The following is an 18,252-nucleotide window of genomic DNA, read 5'->3' as shown; positions in this document are numbered from 1 at the left end:
TTCTGGTGACAGTTGATGTGGGTGGGCTTTCTCCCTATGTCAAATCCCTCTCGAGCCATTTGTCACCACAACAGAGGGAGCCATGCACAAAAAAGCAAGAAGAGGATGCAGCACAGCAGGACAGCAAGCAGAACAATGATTGAATAAGCACAAATCACTTCAATCATTAATCGGGTGCCCTTGAGATGTGAGGAAGACCCCAGTCTAGTGACATTAGATCAGGTTTAGGGATTGAGTGAAGGGACCCCTCTTGGCTCCCCTCAGCCCCTATTTTGCTTTCCCATTGACCCTGACCCTTGCATCGTGATTGGTCCTTATTCCAGCATGATGGTTGGTTTCATAACCACGGCATATGGGAATGTGTTAGTCGATAGGTTATTCAGGCACAGCCTCTGGAATGGGTAAGTGAGGAGGCGATTTGGGCTCGCTCATGCAGACCTCTAGTTGTCCTTGACATGACTGGTAGAATGGATCATGTGAAGTGATTTGAGATCGGCGTTGAGATCTGATAGGTCATGCAGACTTCTAGCTGATCCTGGCAGTACCCTATTTTAAGGAAACAGAATGCTTGGCGTTTAAGTCATATTTGAGCTTAAATTTTGAGCAATAGGCTGTGGCTCACAGTGAGAGTCTATGTGGAGACCCTAAATCCATTTTGAGGGGCCACAGATTCAGCCGCCATTGAGTTCTTTCCTACTGCTGACTGGCAGTGGAAAGCTTGTCCCTCAGGCAGTGTGCTTGCGTCCACTCCCCAGGCCAGACTCAATGATATACGGTAGTGTGCACAACCCAATGAAGGTCCCGCTCATGCTCTCACAGGCCCTCCTGAAACTCCATGAATTGATCTGTCTTCAGTCACAATTTTGTGACAAAGTTGTTTGTTTTCTATGTCTTATTTAAGTTTTCAGGAGCCCAGGTGGCAATGCTGGATAGTGTTGGACTATTAAGAGCAAGGTCGCTGGTTCAAAGCCACTAGTCATTCCACAGGAAAAAGATGAGGTTATTGCTTCCTGTAAAGGTAGCAACGTCAGGATCCCTACACAGAGTCACTATGAGTCAGAGTCAGCAGGACAGAATGGGTGTCATTTTATTTAAGTAACTGTGGCTTTGGGTCCTTCTACACCATTGTGGCCTCATGTGGATGCTCTCCTTCATCCAGAACAGCAGTTTGTGCCTTTTTCTTGTGTAAAACTTAGCAAAGGAGTTCCTAATGAAATATAGTTGAATTGGGGGTCTTTCCCCCCTAAAAACAAAGTAAGTACATAAATAGAAACGAGACTATGGTACTAATAACCAGTTGGAGAGTTGAGAGAGCTGAACTCTCAATCCTGATAGAAACCCATTGTGACTGAGCGCCTGCTCAAGGTCATCCACAGCCTATGAGGTTGAGCCTATGTTTTGGGGAGTAATTGTGTACATAAAGTTAACAATTTATCTTTCTAAAAATTCTGTCTAAAACTTACTTTAAATAATAAGTTTTCCCCTGGGCTAGGTAAAGTTCATGGAGTTTAACCCCCTAGTATCCACCCCCTCTCAGCATTCATCATGTTAGGCCAGAGGAGGCAAATCACACCCACTACCCAGGGAGCACTGCTTCCAAAAGCTCATTGCCTGTGCTGGTGGTAGATGGGAGGTACCCGGACGAGAAATGCTGACAGAGTGGAACCAGAGAGCTCAGGCCCCAGCTTCCCGAGGGAGCAGCTGTGATGGTTCACTTCTGGATGAATATGTTAAGCAAAGGCCAAGGGCATGACTTGGGCAGCACAAAAAGCAGATGTGCAGAGGTTGTTCACTGCATTCCAGAAGTTCACACACTCTCCGGAGGCTCCTTGGCCCAATGGCAAGAAGTCATTGGTGGCTTCCACCTTCAATCCCAAAAGGTCACTGCCGTCCAGTGGATTCCAACCACAGTGACCCTATATGGAGTGTTCAAGACTGTAAATCTTCATGGGAGCCAGCAGTCTCATTGTCCCCCTTGGGACAGGGAGCTAGCAGCCCGTTTTGCCACCAGGGCTCCTTCCTCTCTAATTCTGGATCCAGTCCCTCCGAATATCCTGCCCTGCCCTTGTCTAGGCTTCTTAAATGTGTTCCACACAGCTTATGTTAGTCTGGGTGCATTCGAGAAACAAATCCACAGAAACACATATGTATAAGAGAGTTGTATGTAAAGGGTGAGTGCACATCAAGAAAACATGCTCATATGTGCTTATGCACCCGCTTTGTCTTCAGCGATCATGTCGGGGTAGGCTGGTGTGCTTTTTCCATGTGGGCTTTGTTGTTTCTTAGCTAGATGGCCCCCTGTTTATCTTCCAGCCTTTAAGACCCCAGGCGCTATATCCTTTGATAGCCGGGCACCATGGTGCCTAACTAATACACCACCAGGTTTCATTAGCATGTGACTTATCTCCTGTCATTCACACTAGATGCTCAAAGTAGCAGGAGACCAGGTTTCTCCTTTGTGGCCACAACAGGTACTGACAGAACCAAGAACAGAGACACAGTTATATATCTTGACTATCATTTGCATATTATATGCCAGGAATCCCTAGGAAGTGTCTTGGAATTGTTCTACTCTGGTTCAAATTTCACACACCCTCCCAGTTTCCATCCTGACTCTGCCAAACCCCTAGTAACTGATTTGCACCTCCTATCAACTTGGGGAAAAGACCCTATGCCAGATATAGAAGTGGACATACTTGGTACCCAGAAAACCTCTTCAGTGTTTTGAGGGCGGCTCAGCAAACACCCTATGTCAGACATAGAAGTGGACATACTTGGTATCCAGAAAACCTGTTCAGTGTTATGAGGGCGGCTCAGCAAACAAAATGGGCACAGTGATTAAGCATTCAGCTGCTAACCCAACGGTCAACTCTGTAGTGGTTCTGAAAGAGAAGGACATGGTAGTTGGCCCCCCAAAAGAGTTACAAACTTGGAAACCCTATGGGTATTTCTATAGGGTCGCTATGTGTTCCAATTGAGATGATTGTCATAGGTTGGGTTTGGTTTAACCCGTCTTACTGAGGAGACGCCTTCTTTACACGCGATCAGTTACTTTAGAGGAAAAAGACATGCCTGTCCAAGAACAATCCAAGGACTGGTAAAGGCAACACCCACAAAGACACTCCCTCTGCCTACCTAACTCTAAAATGCTGCCCATAAAACACTCTGCCTGGTAATATCTGGGCAGCACACTGGGGAGGTGCAGCAAATGTGTGTTGAATGTATGAGGCCATATCATAGTTTGGCCGCACAATCAGGGTTTCTGTCATAAAGCCGATCTCTTTGACTCCACCTCTCAGCAGAGATGAACACAAGCTTCCCGTTTTTTTCTCGGCAATGTCCTTGTCAAATAAAAGTTCCTTGTAGATCAGTAACTTGCCACAGAGCAAAAGATATGGGAAGAGGCTCATCTTTCTCCTGGCTATGAAATAGAATGGCAAGCCCCTCCCTTCAACACACACACACACACACACACACACACACACACACGCATGCACACACACGCGCGCACACACACCCCTGCCTTACAACTACATTCGCTTGATTAGCAAACAAAGCTCTACAACCCAACTATGTGTTTTTCTTCTCCAGAGGAATGACGGACTTACATACCCTGCATTGTCTTTTTTTAATGGAATTGCCCCAGTTCTCCTCACCTTTCCTTAAATAGTGCAGTGAACTATTAGATGACTGCAGGTATTGAAAACTAGTACTGATTTCCAGTTTGTGTCACCTTTGGCTTTGAGCACCCTCCACTTCTCTAGTAAGCTTTCCATTGCTTTTGGGAAATGTTCTCTCTCTGAATTTATTATGTGAGGGGGGTAGAGTAATAATCAATGTGCCTATGGAGGACTACCCTTCATGACCTAAACTCATTAAGGGGCAGTGCCTGATGGAGCATCAGGTTGGAGGAAGGCTTATTAACAACCTGCATTATACAGATGACACAATTTTGCAGAAAATGAGAAGGACTTGTTTCACTTGCTGATGAAGATGAGGGATTAAAGCCTTCAGTTTGGATTATGACTCAAGGTAAAGAAAGCCCAGACCCTCACAACTGGACCTATTGATAACATCATGATAAATGGAGGAAAGATCGAATTTGTCAAGGATTTTGTCTTGCTTGAATCCACAATCAATTCTCATGGAAGCAGCAGAGAAGAGAACAAATGATACATTTCACTAGTCAAATCTGCTACACGAGACCTCTTTAAAGTGTTGAAAAGCAAGAGATTACTTTGAGGACTGGGGCGGGTTGACCCAGGCCATGGTATTTTCAAGTGTCTCATATTCATGTGAAAGTTGAACACTGAATAAGGAAGACAAAAGAAGAATAGATATATTTGATTAATAGTGATGTAAAAGAGTAATGAATGTACCATGGACTGCCAAAAGAACAAACCCATATAACTTGGATGAAGTACAGCCAGAATGTTCCTCAGGGCATGGATAAGGAGACTTCGCCTTAACATTGACATGTTGTCCGGAGTGATCAGTCCCTGGAGCAAGACATCGTGTTCTGGAAAGTAGAGGAACAATGGAAAAGAGGAACGCCCTCAACAAATGGGATTGACACAGTGGCTGCAACAATGGGCTCAAACTTAAGAACAACTGTGAGAATGGTACAGTACCGGGCAGTGTATGATTATGTTGTATGTATGGTCACAATTAATCCAAACCCTCCCTATGACACTGAACAACAACAACAACAACAACAACCTGACTGAATCCTCTGGGAGGACTCTTGAATGTGAGAAAAATGGAACGAAGCCAGCGGAAGGACTGGAGGATGTCTTAAGTTCCTGTCTTAATCTCCTTAACCAAAAATTATCCAACAAGTCAGTAGACTTAAAACACTTTTCCCCCTGCTTTGGAGCTTACAGGTTCAAATTGGGGTGTGACTCTAGGTCAGGGTCCTTCTTTGTGGATACCAGAAAGTTCCTTGGCATTCCTCGCTATCTTTCTCCCCGTACTGTGTGTTACTGGGTCTATCCTGGCATTTAACTCAGAAGTGTTTAGGTTTAGGCTCAAGCCTATTCTCATATGGCCTCATTTTTTTAAAACATTTTATTAGGGGCTCATACAACTCTTATCACAATCCATACATATACATACATCAATTGTATAAAGCACATCTGCACATTCCCTGCCCCAATAATTCTCAAAGCATTTGCTCTCCACTTAAGCCCTTTGCATCAGGTCCTCTTTTTTTTTCCTCTCCCTCCCCGCTCTCCCCTCCCTCATGTACCCTTGGTAATTTATACATTGTTATTTTGTCATATCTTGCCCTATCCCAAGTCTCCCTTCCCCCCCTTCTCTGCTGTCCATCTCCCAGGGAGGAGGTCACATGTGGATCCTCATAATCAGTTCCCCCTTTCCAACCCACTCACCCTCCACTCTTCCAGCATCGCCCCTCTGACTGACCCATTTCCTCTTCTAAACCGCTTTATGAGGGAATCTCCAGTGTCCATACGGCCTCATTTATATTACAAAAGAACTCCCTTCTTTTCAAACAGGATCATGTCCGCCAAGGCTCAAATTTCTCACATATTTTGAGGGGGCTACAGATCAATCCATAATGGTTCTTTTGGGTAGCTGTAACAAATGGCTACCAATCGAGTGACTTAAAGAGCAGGCATTTGTTCTCTCACTTTTCTGAAGGTCAAAGGGTTATAATTAAGGTGTGGGCAAGATTCATTCCTTCTGAGAGCTCTGAAGCAGAATCAAAGTAGCCTCTCTCTGCTTCTGGTCACTGCTGCTAATCCTTGATATTTCTTGGCTTATAGATGCACTGACCCAATCTCTGCCAGTGTCTTCACAGGGGTTCTCTGTGTGCCCACTCCTCTTCTTATAAGAACACACCAATCAGTGCATGTAACATCCATCTGAAATGTAAACCCAGAAAGATGGAGCTCTTGAAATCCTTAAGTAAGCACATCTGCCAAGACCTCCTCTCCAAGTAAGGCCATAGCCTCAGGTTCCATGTGAACATGAATGGGTGTGTGTGAATGTGATTTAATGTACTACAGAGGGCACGCTTTGGCCTCAGGAGGAGTGTTTCGCCAGTACCTGCTTCACAGCCCTGAGATTGCCCAGGCATTTGCCACATTTTCTTGTCTTCCCACCATTTATCCACCATTAGGCCTTTTTCCCTAAGTTGGTCAAGCGTCAGTTTCTGTCACTTGTGATCATGACCCTCCCTCCCGCCCAGGTCACAAATTTAAACTGATACAGGCAGTTTCTTTAATGAGCACTATGTTATCCTGACTAGCAAGCATTGCTAAGGAGGGAGGATGAATCAGCGAGAAGCCGCTTGCTTCATCTAGCTTCGGGGCAGTCCACAGAGGATTGATCCCTGAGCCACTAACGAATTTTGCAACTGTCACAGAACAATGCAAATAAGTAAGATCCACATCTGCTGAACACCATCATGAGGTGAAACTGTGTGTAAATAAATGCCTGTTTCAAGGAGTGAGTAAATCCTAAGGTAAGGAGTGACAGGGCTTTGTTGGCATAAACCCAGCAAGGCATTATGGGTCGGATATTAATGAACTCATGCTCCTGGGCCTCACAGAGCCCCAGCTCAACTGCTTCAGCTTGTTGACAAACTGAACTCAGGGTACCCGGAGAGAGTACTACCATTTTGATGAACAGGGTTGGTTGGGGATGATGCTTCCTAACTTGCATTTTAATACAAATTTGATGCTTCATCCGAGCAATGTGGAAAGAGCATTCAGATAAAAGAGAGGGACAAACATCAAGTGACCAGAGGATGAAACTTCTATCTAATCTGTGCCCACTGGAATTGCTTCGTGGGAAGGTATTTTTTGGTGGTGTGGGGTTGTTCCCCTACCCTGCTCCAAGCCTTCCTCCTCATGCCCACCCCCACCCCAGCATACATCCTACTGGGAGAATGTCTCTGAAGAATGATGTTTTAATGAATGAAGCTTTTATGAGCCTGATAGTCCGCCTAAGACCCCTTCAAACTGTAGTCTTTCATTTGTATTCTTCCATCCTTTTTGAAGAAATGAACCTGATGGCAGGTAGTATGTTTCCTTTCCAGGATGAGCTGATAGAGCCTCTCGCTGCTGCAGTGGGAGGTGAAACATTAAACCCATCTCAACCAAGCCAGTCTTCATTTGCACTGCATGCCCTCTCTGAGCTCCAACTGCATGCTTCATTTGAGGATGACAAAGCCTCTATTGTCTGAGAAGATGCGCAGACATATGAACTAATCAATGCTCCCCCTGTCCCCGGGGAGTGTGAAATTCTCCCATCATGACCCACCAGCTTCCCTGGAAATTCCTGTCTTAACTCAGGCACTTAATATCATTGGTGTCTCTGCTTCCTTCCTTCTTGTACAGCCCCCAGGCATTAACTGTCATCCTTCCTCTCCCTAAAATATACTTTGAATCTATTCACTTCATGCCATCCCTACTGCCCCAAGGTGTGTCTTGCATTGACTAGATTCTGTATCCATTTTCCAGGGCTGCCAAAACAAAACATCGTAAATCAGGTGGCTTTTAAGAACAGTCCACCACCTGTCTATCAGTTCGTGGTGCAGTGGTAGCTAGAGTGTTGCTGTGAAATTGGAAGCCGTGCCACCGATATGACAAACCCCAGAAGGGTCAGCAATGATGGGCAGGCTTCAGTGGAACCTCGAGCCCTGTGGTGCTCAACCTTCCTTTAATACAATTCCTCATGTTGTGGTGACCCCCAACCATAAAATCATTTTCCTTGATACTTCATAACTGTAATTTTGCTACTGCCATGAATCGGGTGACTCGTGTTAAAAGGTCGCTGGACCCCAAAAGGGGTCACAACCCACAGATTGAGAACCACTGCTCTAGCCTAAGGCAGACTAGGAAGAAAGACCTGGTGATCTACTTCCAAATATTAACAAATGAAAGACTTATGGGTCACAACAATATATGGTCCTATAGAGTGCTGGAAGATGAGCCACTGACCTGCACACAACAGCTACAAAAATAGACTCAAACACACCAACAAAGGCCTGCTGAACGCCAAAGCCCTAACAAACCCACTGCCCTCAAGTCCATGCCAACTCATAGCGGCCCTATAGGACAGGGGCGAACTGTGTATTAGTCTGGGTATGCTAGAGAAAACTCGAGGGAGACTCATGTGTATGACAGAGAGTTGGTGATTTTTAAAAATCATTTCCCTATTATTTAATCATTATATTAGGGATTCATACAACTCTTATCACAATCCATCCATCCATCCATCCATTATAAAGCACATTTATACATTCATTACCCTCATCATTGTCAAAACATTTGCTCTCCACATAAGCCCCTGGCACCTGCTCCTCATTTTTCTCCTCCCTCCCCACTCCCCCCTCCTTATGAACCCTTGATAATTTTTGGGGGCTCATACAACTCTTATCACAGTCATTCCATCCATCCATCCATCCATCCATCCATCCATCCATCCATCCAACCATTGTGTGTCAAGTACATTTGTACATGTGTTGCCCTCATCATTCTCAAAACATTTGCTTTCTACTTGAGCCCTTGGTATCAGCTCCTCATTACCCCACTTCCATCCTCCCCCTCCTCCCTCATAAATCCTTGATAATATATAAATTATTTTGTCATCTTTTACACGTCAAACATCTCACTTCCCCCACTCTTCTGTTGTCCGTCCCCCAGGGCAGAGGTTTTATGTAGATCCTTGTAATCGGTTCACCCTTTCTACCCCACCTTCCCTCCACCCTCCTGGTATTGCCACTCTCACTACTGGTCCTGAAGGGATCATCTGTCGTGGATTCTCTGTGTTTCCAGCTCCTGTCTGTACCAGAGTACATGTTCTGGTCTAATTCTACCTTATAAATCCAGAGAGAGAGAGAGTTTTATATCAAACAGTAATTGTACATTAAACAAACGTCCCAGCCCAGTGCAGATCAAATCCATAAGTCTGATATTAGCCCATATGTCTGATACCAATCTATAAATTCCTTTTCAGACCCATAAAACATGTGCAGTGATGCTGAATGCAAGATAATCACAGGCCAATGGGTGGAAAGTCTTGTGGATCCAGTGGCATTGTAAGCATCTCAGTGCTGGCAGCGATCTCTCTGAGGCTTCTTTGGCTTCAGAGGTCTGGTCGCATCCATTTGGCTTGCCTTCTGAAATATCTCCCAAGGAGTAGCAGAGAGAGAAAGAGAGAGAGAGAGAGGTGTCTTCCACCTCCAAGGAGGAAGTACCAGATTTCTCAGAGTTCTCAGGAGAAGGCTATGCCCACATAAAAATCTCACTGACTATCTCCAGATTGGCAGCCTAGACTACACGCCTACACTCCTAATCCTTAACTTGACACAAGATTAGGTGACTACCACAGGCACCTAATCCATAACAAGCCCATTTATTTTTTCCCTGCATACCGACACCAATCCAATAGCCAAAGCTTTACCCAATGGGTGGAGATTTACTTCTAAAACATGAATATAGAAAAATCGCTTTTGCTAGAAGGCTCTCAAGGAAATGCTCACTGAAAACTCCATTCCTATTATCTCACCTCCCCCAAATTAGTCTTCTTCTGGGCTTTCAGTCACACCAAGATCTCTCCTGCCCCAAGGCCTTTACATGCACTGTCATCTCTTCCAAGCCCTGAAGTGCCAAGTTCAAAGTTCCAGTTAATCTCCCTGATCCTGAATTTTAAGAACTGTGTGTGTGGGAGGGAAGGGGTTGGGCTGTTTGTTGAACTGCTGGGTTTTGGAGCCATTTGTTATGCAACCTCATTTTGTCAATGACTGGTTAATTAATGCACCATTCATCTGCCCTTCTTCCACGCACAGCACATGGCTTGTATCTTTGGGATCAATCTTCCACCATGCTCCATCTCCATGCTTCTGCTGGCATTGACCCAATCTGCCAGCTCCAGGTCTGGCTAGTCAGGGCATGACTTTCCTCTGTCCAAAGGGACTGGGTCAGACTCAGTATGTGACTCATGCTAGGTTAATGATATCTAACCCTAAAAAATGCCCCAGAAACAATTGCCCCATTGCCAATGAGTCCATTGAATCATAGAAGGTCCCTGTGGGGTTTCTCAGACTGTAAATATTTATGTGAGCAGAAAGTTCCATCTTTTTCCCTATGAGGTAGCTGGTAGGGTAGCACTGCCAACCTTGCAGTTAGCAATCCAATGCTTACCTGATAGTACCACCAATGATTAGAAAGAAAAAGAGCCTCTCTCATAGAATTCCTGAGCTTCTAGATAAAACTACAGCTGTCATCAGGAAGCCTGCGTGAAACTCAAAAGGAAACAGCACTGAAAGGAAAAGGTTCAAACTCTGATAGTATCAACTGAGTGCCAGAACCCAGCTATTCCTGATGCTCTGTCCCCAGACTTACAAATTCCATAAACCTACCCATTAATTTCTTCTCCTGCTCCTTCCCTTCTCACGCCCCAAGGTACTTTGACTTAGCTTTGAAGGCATTCACAACTTCACGGGTTCTGCCTTGCACAGGTGTCTGCTTGCTTCCAGTTCAGTCCTGACATTGTCCCTGTCTTTAGCCATGTTAGGCTTGCGTCCTAGAGCTTTCCTTTGCTTGTCTCCCTATTGCTCTTGTCCTATGAAGTCTGTGGCTTTATCTTTAAGTCTAAGTCCTGCCCTTTCGCTTTCGTAGAAATCTGTCTCTGTATCTTGGCTCGTGGCAGGTTGTGTCCTTCGAAGATGACTGTCCTAATGTTTCACATCGCACATTCTCTTGTGACAAGATGAGTTTGTGTTCACTTTTCCAGAAACAGGGCCTGCTTTCCCTCTTCCTTGCATCTTGGCAGGCCTTTGACTATGGCAGAAGTGTTGCTCTGTGACTTCCACCTGGTCGTATTGGGTTGTTCACCATTGGGACCCTGTCAGGATGTTGCAAGGAAGACCAGGCCAAATGAAAATGTCACATATAGGGTTCTTCTTGAGCTCCAACCAATAGAAGTATCAGTCGTGTGAGGGAGTGAGTCTTAAGAGAGCTGCAGCCTCTGTCCTTTGAGCTACCCCAGCTAATGCTTGATGAAGCCAAAAACTAGTGTCCTCACTGAGCTCTGCCCAGATTGCAGATTTGTGAGCAAAATTGATATTATCATTACTTTAAGATGTTATTTGTGGGGATACTTTCTGTTAGAAGCAGATCATCAGAATACTGCCTAATCAGACTGCATTGCCAGTTTTACTCTCTCTCTCCATGTATATATAAGTATATAGATATAGATATAGATATAGATATAGATATAGATATAGATATAGATATAGATATAGATATGGATATGGATATGGATATGGATATGGATATGGATATGGATATGGATATGGATATGGATATGGATATAGATATAGATATAGATATAGATATAGATATAGATATAGATATAGATATAGATATAGATATAGATATAGATATAGATATAGATATAGATATAGATATAGATATAGATATAGATATAGATATAGATATAGATATAGATATAGATATAGATATAGATATAGATATAGATATAGATATAGATATAGATATAGATATTCTCCACTCATCTGTCAGTTGGTTGTACTATAATGGTTTGTGTATTGTTATGATGCTGGAAGCTCTGTTCCCAGAATTTCAAATACCAGCAGGATTGCCCATGGTGGACCGGTTCCAGTGAAGCTTCTAGACTAAGACAGACAAGGAAGAGGGGCCTGCCAGTCCACTTCCAAAAATTACTGAAAGAAAACCTTATGGATCACAAGAGAATACTGACTGACTAATGTGTTTTGGACACATTATCAGTGGACAATTGCTAGAGGAAGACATCATGTTTGATGAAATAGAGGGACATGGAAGATCCTTATTGAGGCAGATTGACCTAATCACTGCAACAATGGACTTCAACATTCAGGAATGTGTGACAATGGTGCAAGATCAGACAGCACTCCATTCCATTTCATATAAGGTCCCCATGGATCACAGTAGACATGATGGCACTCTCTAAATGTTTGTGTTCAGGGACTTCCCATAGAGCTGCTCTGCCTGGCAGCCTCTATTCTTCATGCTTCCAAATGGGGAGCACAACAGGTCCATAGTCACTGATATTCCCCTCAATCCCCAGGTCAAGTAAGGAGGCATGAAACTAACTATGTTGTTCTCTTTGCCTTGTCTCTCTTCCTTTTCCCCTCCTCCAACAGGGCTAGAGGGGGTAAATACTTACCTTGCAGTGTAGAAGAGAATTTCTTCCACACCAAAATCTTCTCCTCCCTCAAAAGGCACATACATGCTTTTCTCCTTGTTTTGAATTAAAATGGCAGATGGGATGGTACGAAAGAAAATGAACTAGTCTAACAGAATGGCCAAACAGATTTACCTTCCACATAAGAATGCAAATAACTCCTCAATCTTATTATAGTCATGATATGATGAGCTCCATCAAAGCAGAGTAGAACACCACGGAGGTCAGACCAGAAAGACCATATTGAGTTGATTTTGTATGAGAGATTCTAGTTGCTAATTATACTTTTCATAACAGACAGATGGCAGGTATAGAAGCCCAGACTTAAAATGTCTTTATCTAATTGCCTGCCTAAATATATATTTGCAATATGGTCTTCAAAGGGAATACTTTCTTTAACTTAAATTCCACTTCTTTTTCCCCTCTTTTATGTAATTTTATTGAAGTACCATTGATGTACAATAAACCATAGTGTGTTTTGCTCTTTGAGGTTTTTAAAAAGAATCATTTTTGGGGGCTCCTACAACTCTTATCACAATCTATACATACATCCACTGTGTACATTTGTTGCCATCATCATTCTCAAAACATTTGCTTTCTACTTGAGCCCTTGGTAGTAGCTCCTCATTTCCACTCCTTCCCCCTCCCCCGCCCTCATGGACCCTTGATAATTTATAAATTATTATTCTGTCCTATCTTACACTGTCTGACATCTACCTTCACCCACTTTTTTGTTGTCCCTCCCTCATGGAGGAGGTTATATGTAGATCCTTGTAATCAGATCCCTCTTTCTACCCCACCTTTCCTCCAGCACTGGTCCTGAAGGGGTCATCTGTCCTGGTTTGGCTGTGTTTCCAGTTCCTATATGGACCAGTGTATATTCTCTGGTCTAGCCAGGTTTGTAAGGTAGAATTGGGATCATGATAGTGGGCGCGGTAGAATTTAGGAACGAGAGGAAAGTTATATGTTTCATCGTTGCTACACTGCATCCGGAATGGCTCATCTCCTCCCAGCGACCCTTCTGTAAGGGGTTGTCCAGTTGCCTACAGATAGATTTTGGATCGCTAACTGTACACCCCCTCATTCACAATGATATGATTTTTTTGTTCTTTCATGCCTGATACCTGATTCCTTCTACATCTTGTGATCACACAGGCTGGTGTGCTTCTTTCATGTGCACTTTATTGGTTCTGAGTTAGGTGGCCACTTGTTAACCTTCTAGTCTTTAAAACCCTAGACTCTTTATCTTTTGATAGCTAGGCTCCATAAGCTTTCTTCACCTCATTTGTTTATACACCCACCTTTTGTCTTGAGTGATTGTGTCGGGAAGGTGACCATCATGGAATACCAGTTCCTTAAATTCCATATCTATAGGCTTAAGTCTTACCCACGGGAAGCCTATTTTTATTTTATCCCTTGAACAAAATCTTGCAATAATTTTCTCTTTTTGGGTAAGTCCATCCTCAATCACTTATCCTTTAACATTTACAAGAATTTATCTGTAACCAACCCCACTTACATAGTCTCATTCATGCTATTTCCACAATAATTGCTAATAACCCTATTTTTTAGAATCGGCAGAAAGCATCAGCAGGAATATCCCATTGCCACTGAGTTGATGTCAACTCATGGGTACCCTATAGGACAGCATAGTATTGCCTCATAGGTTTCCAAGGCTGAAAAAAAATCTCTTTATTGTGAGTTGGGTGAAGGTTTACAGAATACGTCCGTTTTCCATTTGACAGTTCACACATATTTTGCTTCATGATATTGACTGCAATCTGCTCAAAGTAATATCACTTATCACACTTCCTCCTTGTATTTCCTGTTTCCATTCCCCCTTCTTTCCTGACCCTTCTGAACTTTATCTTTGAATAAATTATATCCTTTTGATTTAAATAGTTGATTAGTGTTACTTTTTACCTTATAGATCTACCTATTGTTTGGCTGAAGATTGAGCTAAGGGAGTGAGTTCAGTTCCAGAACTGAAGGTGCCTAAGGACAACAGTCTTGTGGGTTCCAAGATTCTCTCTCTGAGCAATACCCCTGAACTTTTAAAATAAGTTTAAACTTTGCTGCACATATTTCTCCTATTCTATCCCAAAATTCCAAAGCAAACTCATTATCATTGTGTTGAAGCTGACTCATAGAGACCCTACAAGATAGAATAGAATTTCACCCTTTGATTTTCAAAGACTTAAATCTTTACCAGAGCAGACAAACTCATATTTCTCACATGGAGCAACTGAAAGGGTAGAACCACTTACTTTGTGTTTAGGAGCTCAATGAGGAGTCCACTCTGCCATTAGAGCTCGCTAAGAATGCTATCCAGGATTCCCTAATGCTATCCCTCTCAGATCAGTTGGTAGTGGTAACAAATGTAAATCTTAAGGGGGTCAGACTGCCACATCATAACTCTTCCTTGGGGAAGATGGTGGGTTTGAACTGCTGATTGCTTAGCCTTTAAGTGCTTAATTACTGCCTCACCAGGGTTCTCCTTAACATTAGAACAGTGGACACTTATTGGTTTATCTTGCTGGTCTCTGTTCCCTAAACATTGCACTTCATCCACAGGGTTTTCTTCCACAACACACAGCTGCTAGTGTTTTTGGTTTGTTTTTCCACATGACTTCACCTTCCTGGTCAAAGCTGATTTGTCCAGGGCTAAACACACAATGAAAACATAGCCATATTTGCACACTACACAATTTGAAGTGAGACAGCAAGCTATTTGTTGAGTTTTTTGAATGACAGAAGTCTAAAATGAAGTGTTATGATACAGCAAACAGTGAGTTTTGATGTCTAGGATCTATGCTGGGGACCCAGTTGGCACTCCGAATGACTATTCAAAGTGATGGTATGAATTCTCCTCTTCCATGACCTACACATTTAATAGATATAACCACTAAGTCCATGATTTGACAAATGTCTTGTGTGATTGAGTTTGGGTTCCCCATAGGATTAGATCCTGAGACAAAGGTTTTAATTAAGCCATTTTGGGGGAGTTATCAATAAGGAAATGGGAAATAGAAAAGGGAAAGGAGGCAGCCAATGAAAACTACATTATCAAACAATATAAAATTGTGAGCAACTGGAGGTTAATCTTACTGGAGACACTGTAGAAAATCCACTAGTTATTCTGCCCAGAATGTGAGGGAGTGTGGCTATTTGTCCAACAATTCCTATGAGTCATTGGTTAAGGGTTACTCCAGGAAGCAAGAATTAACTCCACAACCACCTGAGCCATGCCTGCTCAGGTACAGTGGTCTACAGAAACTAGAGAAAGCAAGAAGAGAGATGTGCTGGCCATTTGGATTTAGGCTAGCATGCCAAGTTGTCAGACATGTCAGGTTCTTGCACTATCATAACTTTTGAGATATACCACTGGTATTTCAAACACAAGCATAGTTAACCGTGGTGGAAAATTTTCAGAAAAGCTTACAAGCAAAATAGACTAGAAAGAATAACCTGCCAATCTACATCTGAAAAAAAATAGTGGTGTTTTTGGAGCACATTGATAGCAGTGGAATATTGTTTCCTATAGTGCAGGATGATGAATCCCTCAAGTTGGAAGACACTCAAAATATAATTGGGGAAGAGCTGTCTCCTCAAAGTAGAGTTGACCTTAATGATATAAAGTTTTCAGGACCTATATTTGTTGATGTGGCAATGACTCAAAATGAGAAGAAACAGCAGTACTGCAATAACCACTAACAAGAAGATGTGATGCATGAAATATGGATCTAGAAAAATTGGAAGCCATGAAAAAATGGATCACATAAAGATCAAACATTCTAGGTGTTATTGAACTGAAATAGACTGGTATTGGCCATTTTGAATGTCATAATAATATGGTTTACATACCAGAGTAACAAATTTGAAAGGAATGGATGACTTTCATGTTAAAAAAGAGAATGTTTCAACATCGATTCCAATGTTCACCATTGTTAGGTGTAGGATATATTACACCTACAAGGATGAATAATTAATAAAGTTATTTTTCAAATTTAAACACCAACCACTAATGATAACAATAAAGCCATTGAGGATTTTTACCAACCTTTTCAGTCTGAAATTGATGAAACATGCAATCAAGATTACTGATGAATTGAATGCAAAAATTGGAAACTAAGGAGGAGGATCACTAGTAAGAAAATATGGCCATGGGGATGGAAGCCACATGGGAGATCTCATGATAGAATTTTCCAATAAGGATGGCTTATTGATTGAACATTTCTTTTTCAGTGATGTAAACAGTAACCATAGACATGGATCATGTATATTGGATAGAAATACACAGGAATTAAATCAACTACATCTGTTGAAATAAACTACTATATATACTTGAGTATAACCCAAGGCAACTAATTTTACCCCCCAAAGCTGGAGTGCTTTTTCAGCATAAAAAATGTGCTGAAAAAAACTCGGCTTATACTCAAGTATTTACGGTATAAAGAAGTTTAATATCATCAGTCACGAGACTGGAGACCAACTGTGGAACAAACCATCAATGGCAAATTCAACTCAAATTCAAATAAAATTAAAACAATTCCCCAAGAGTCAAAGTATGAATTTGAGTATAGCTCATCTAAATTAGAGGATACTTCAAGAAGAAAGTTGACACATTGAACACAAATCACCTGAGATGATACGAGTTCTGCAATAATATCAAGAACATCATAAATAAAGAAATTCAAAGATAATTAAAAAGATCGAAACTAAAGATAAGTCAAAATGGATGTCACCTTGAATGTGGACAAGCTGAAGCCAATGAAAGAAATGATGAAGTACGAAAAAGATAGAGAGAGAAATATAGAAATAATTGATGAAGTAAAGACGCTGAATAAAGAAGCTGAACATAAAATTTCAAAGGGGAATTCAAAAAGATGAAATAAAGAATTATATTAAAAGGTGCAAAGACCTGGAATTAGGACAGCAAAAAATGAAAAGCAAGTGCATTTCACTAGCTGAAAAAATTGAAGAGAAATTCAAAATACAGAATTACACAGATAGCATCAAAAGAACATGAAAGGGATTCACTGACCACATGAAGCCCAGGCTCCACAGCGCTGAGTCCAGAAGACCAAGATAGCATAGGGTTCTCACTGCAGATTGCTCTGAAAGTGCTCACAGTAGTAGGCCCTGGATCAACTGGGGAAAATGTAGAACTCAAAATAAGAAGACTAACCTTAGGATATGATAGGCACTAGTGGAATTCCCATTTGACACCTGACCTCACCTCCATGGCTCAACTTTCAGCCCCCAAATAGGAGACCTATACTGTCAACGATGTATAATTAAGAGCCCAGCATTTGTCAGGGAGTTACTCAGAAGGCAGGATGGAATGGGAATGAAAGACCAATGGAAACGGCAAACAAAGGGAGGGAATAGGTAAAGTAGTATTGCATTGTAGGTATTGCTATCAATATCATAAAACATTGCATGAATTGTAAGGAAAATCAATTTACTCTGTAGATTTTCCCTCACATGACAATCATAACAGTGTAAAAAGAAAATAAGTCATATGACCGAGTACCCTGGTAGATCTTGCTGAAGACCAATTTCCAGTGTTAAAAGATGTCACTTTGAGGAATAAGGCACAGCTGAGCCCTAGTGGTATAGTGGTTACAAATATAATGCGTCAGAACCAACCCAGTTGGGTTGCTCAACACAAGATCAACAGTTCTGCTCCCATACAAAGTTCCAGTACTGGAAACCCACAGGGATATCTCTCCCCTGTCCTATAGAGTTGCTAAGGGTTGGAATCAACTTGATGGCAGTGAACTGGATGTAAGCCAGGCTGACTAGAGACACAAATCAAGTGACACTCATATATGTGCAATAAATAGTTTTCTATCAAGAAGTCACTGTAGTATTTCTATTTCAAGGAAATATCCCAGGCCAGTCCAACTCAAGTCCATAAGTCCAACACTAGCCCATAAGTTCCTTTCCAACTTACGCAGTTACATGCAATGATGCAGAATGCAGGGATGTCAAAGGCCAGTGATTGCAATGTCGTGTGGACCCAAGTTC

The sequence above is a fragment of the Tenrec ecaudatus genome (assembly GCF_050624435.1).
Source record: "Tenrec ecaudatus isolate mTenEca1 chromosome 1 unlocalized genomic scaffold, mTenEca1.hap1 SUPER_1_unloc_15, whole genome shotgun sequence".
Taxonomy (NCBI): Eukaryota; Metazoa; Chordata; class Mammalia; order Afrosoricida; family Tenrecidae; genus Tenrec; species Tenrec ecaudatus.
This window is presented reverse-complemented; position numbering follows the sequence as displayed.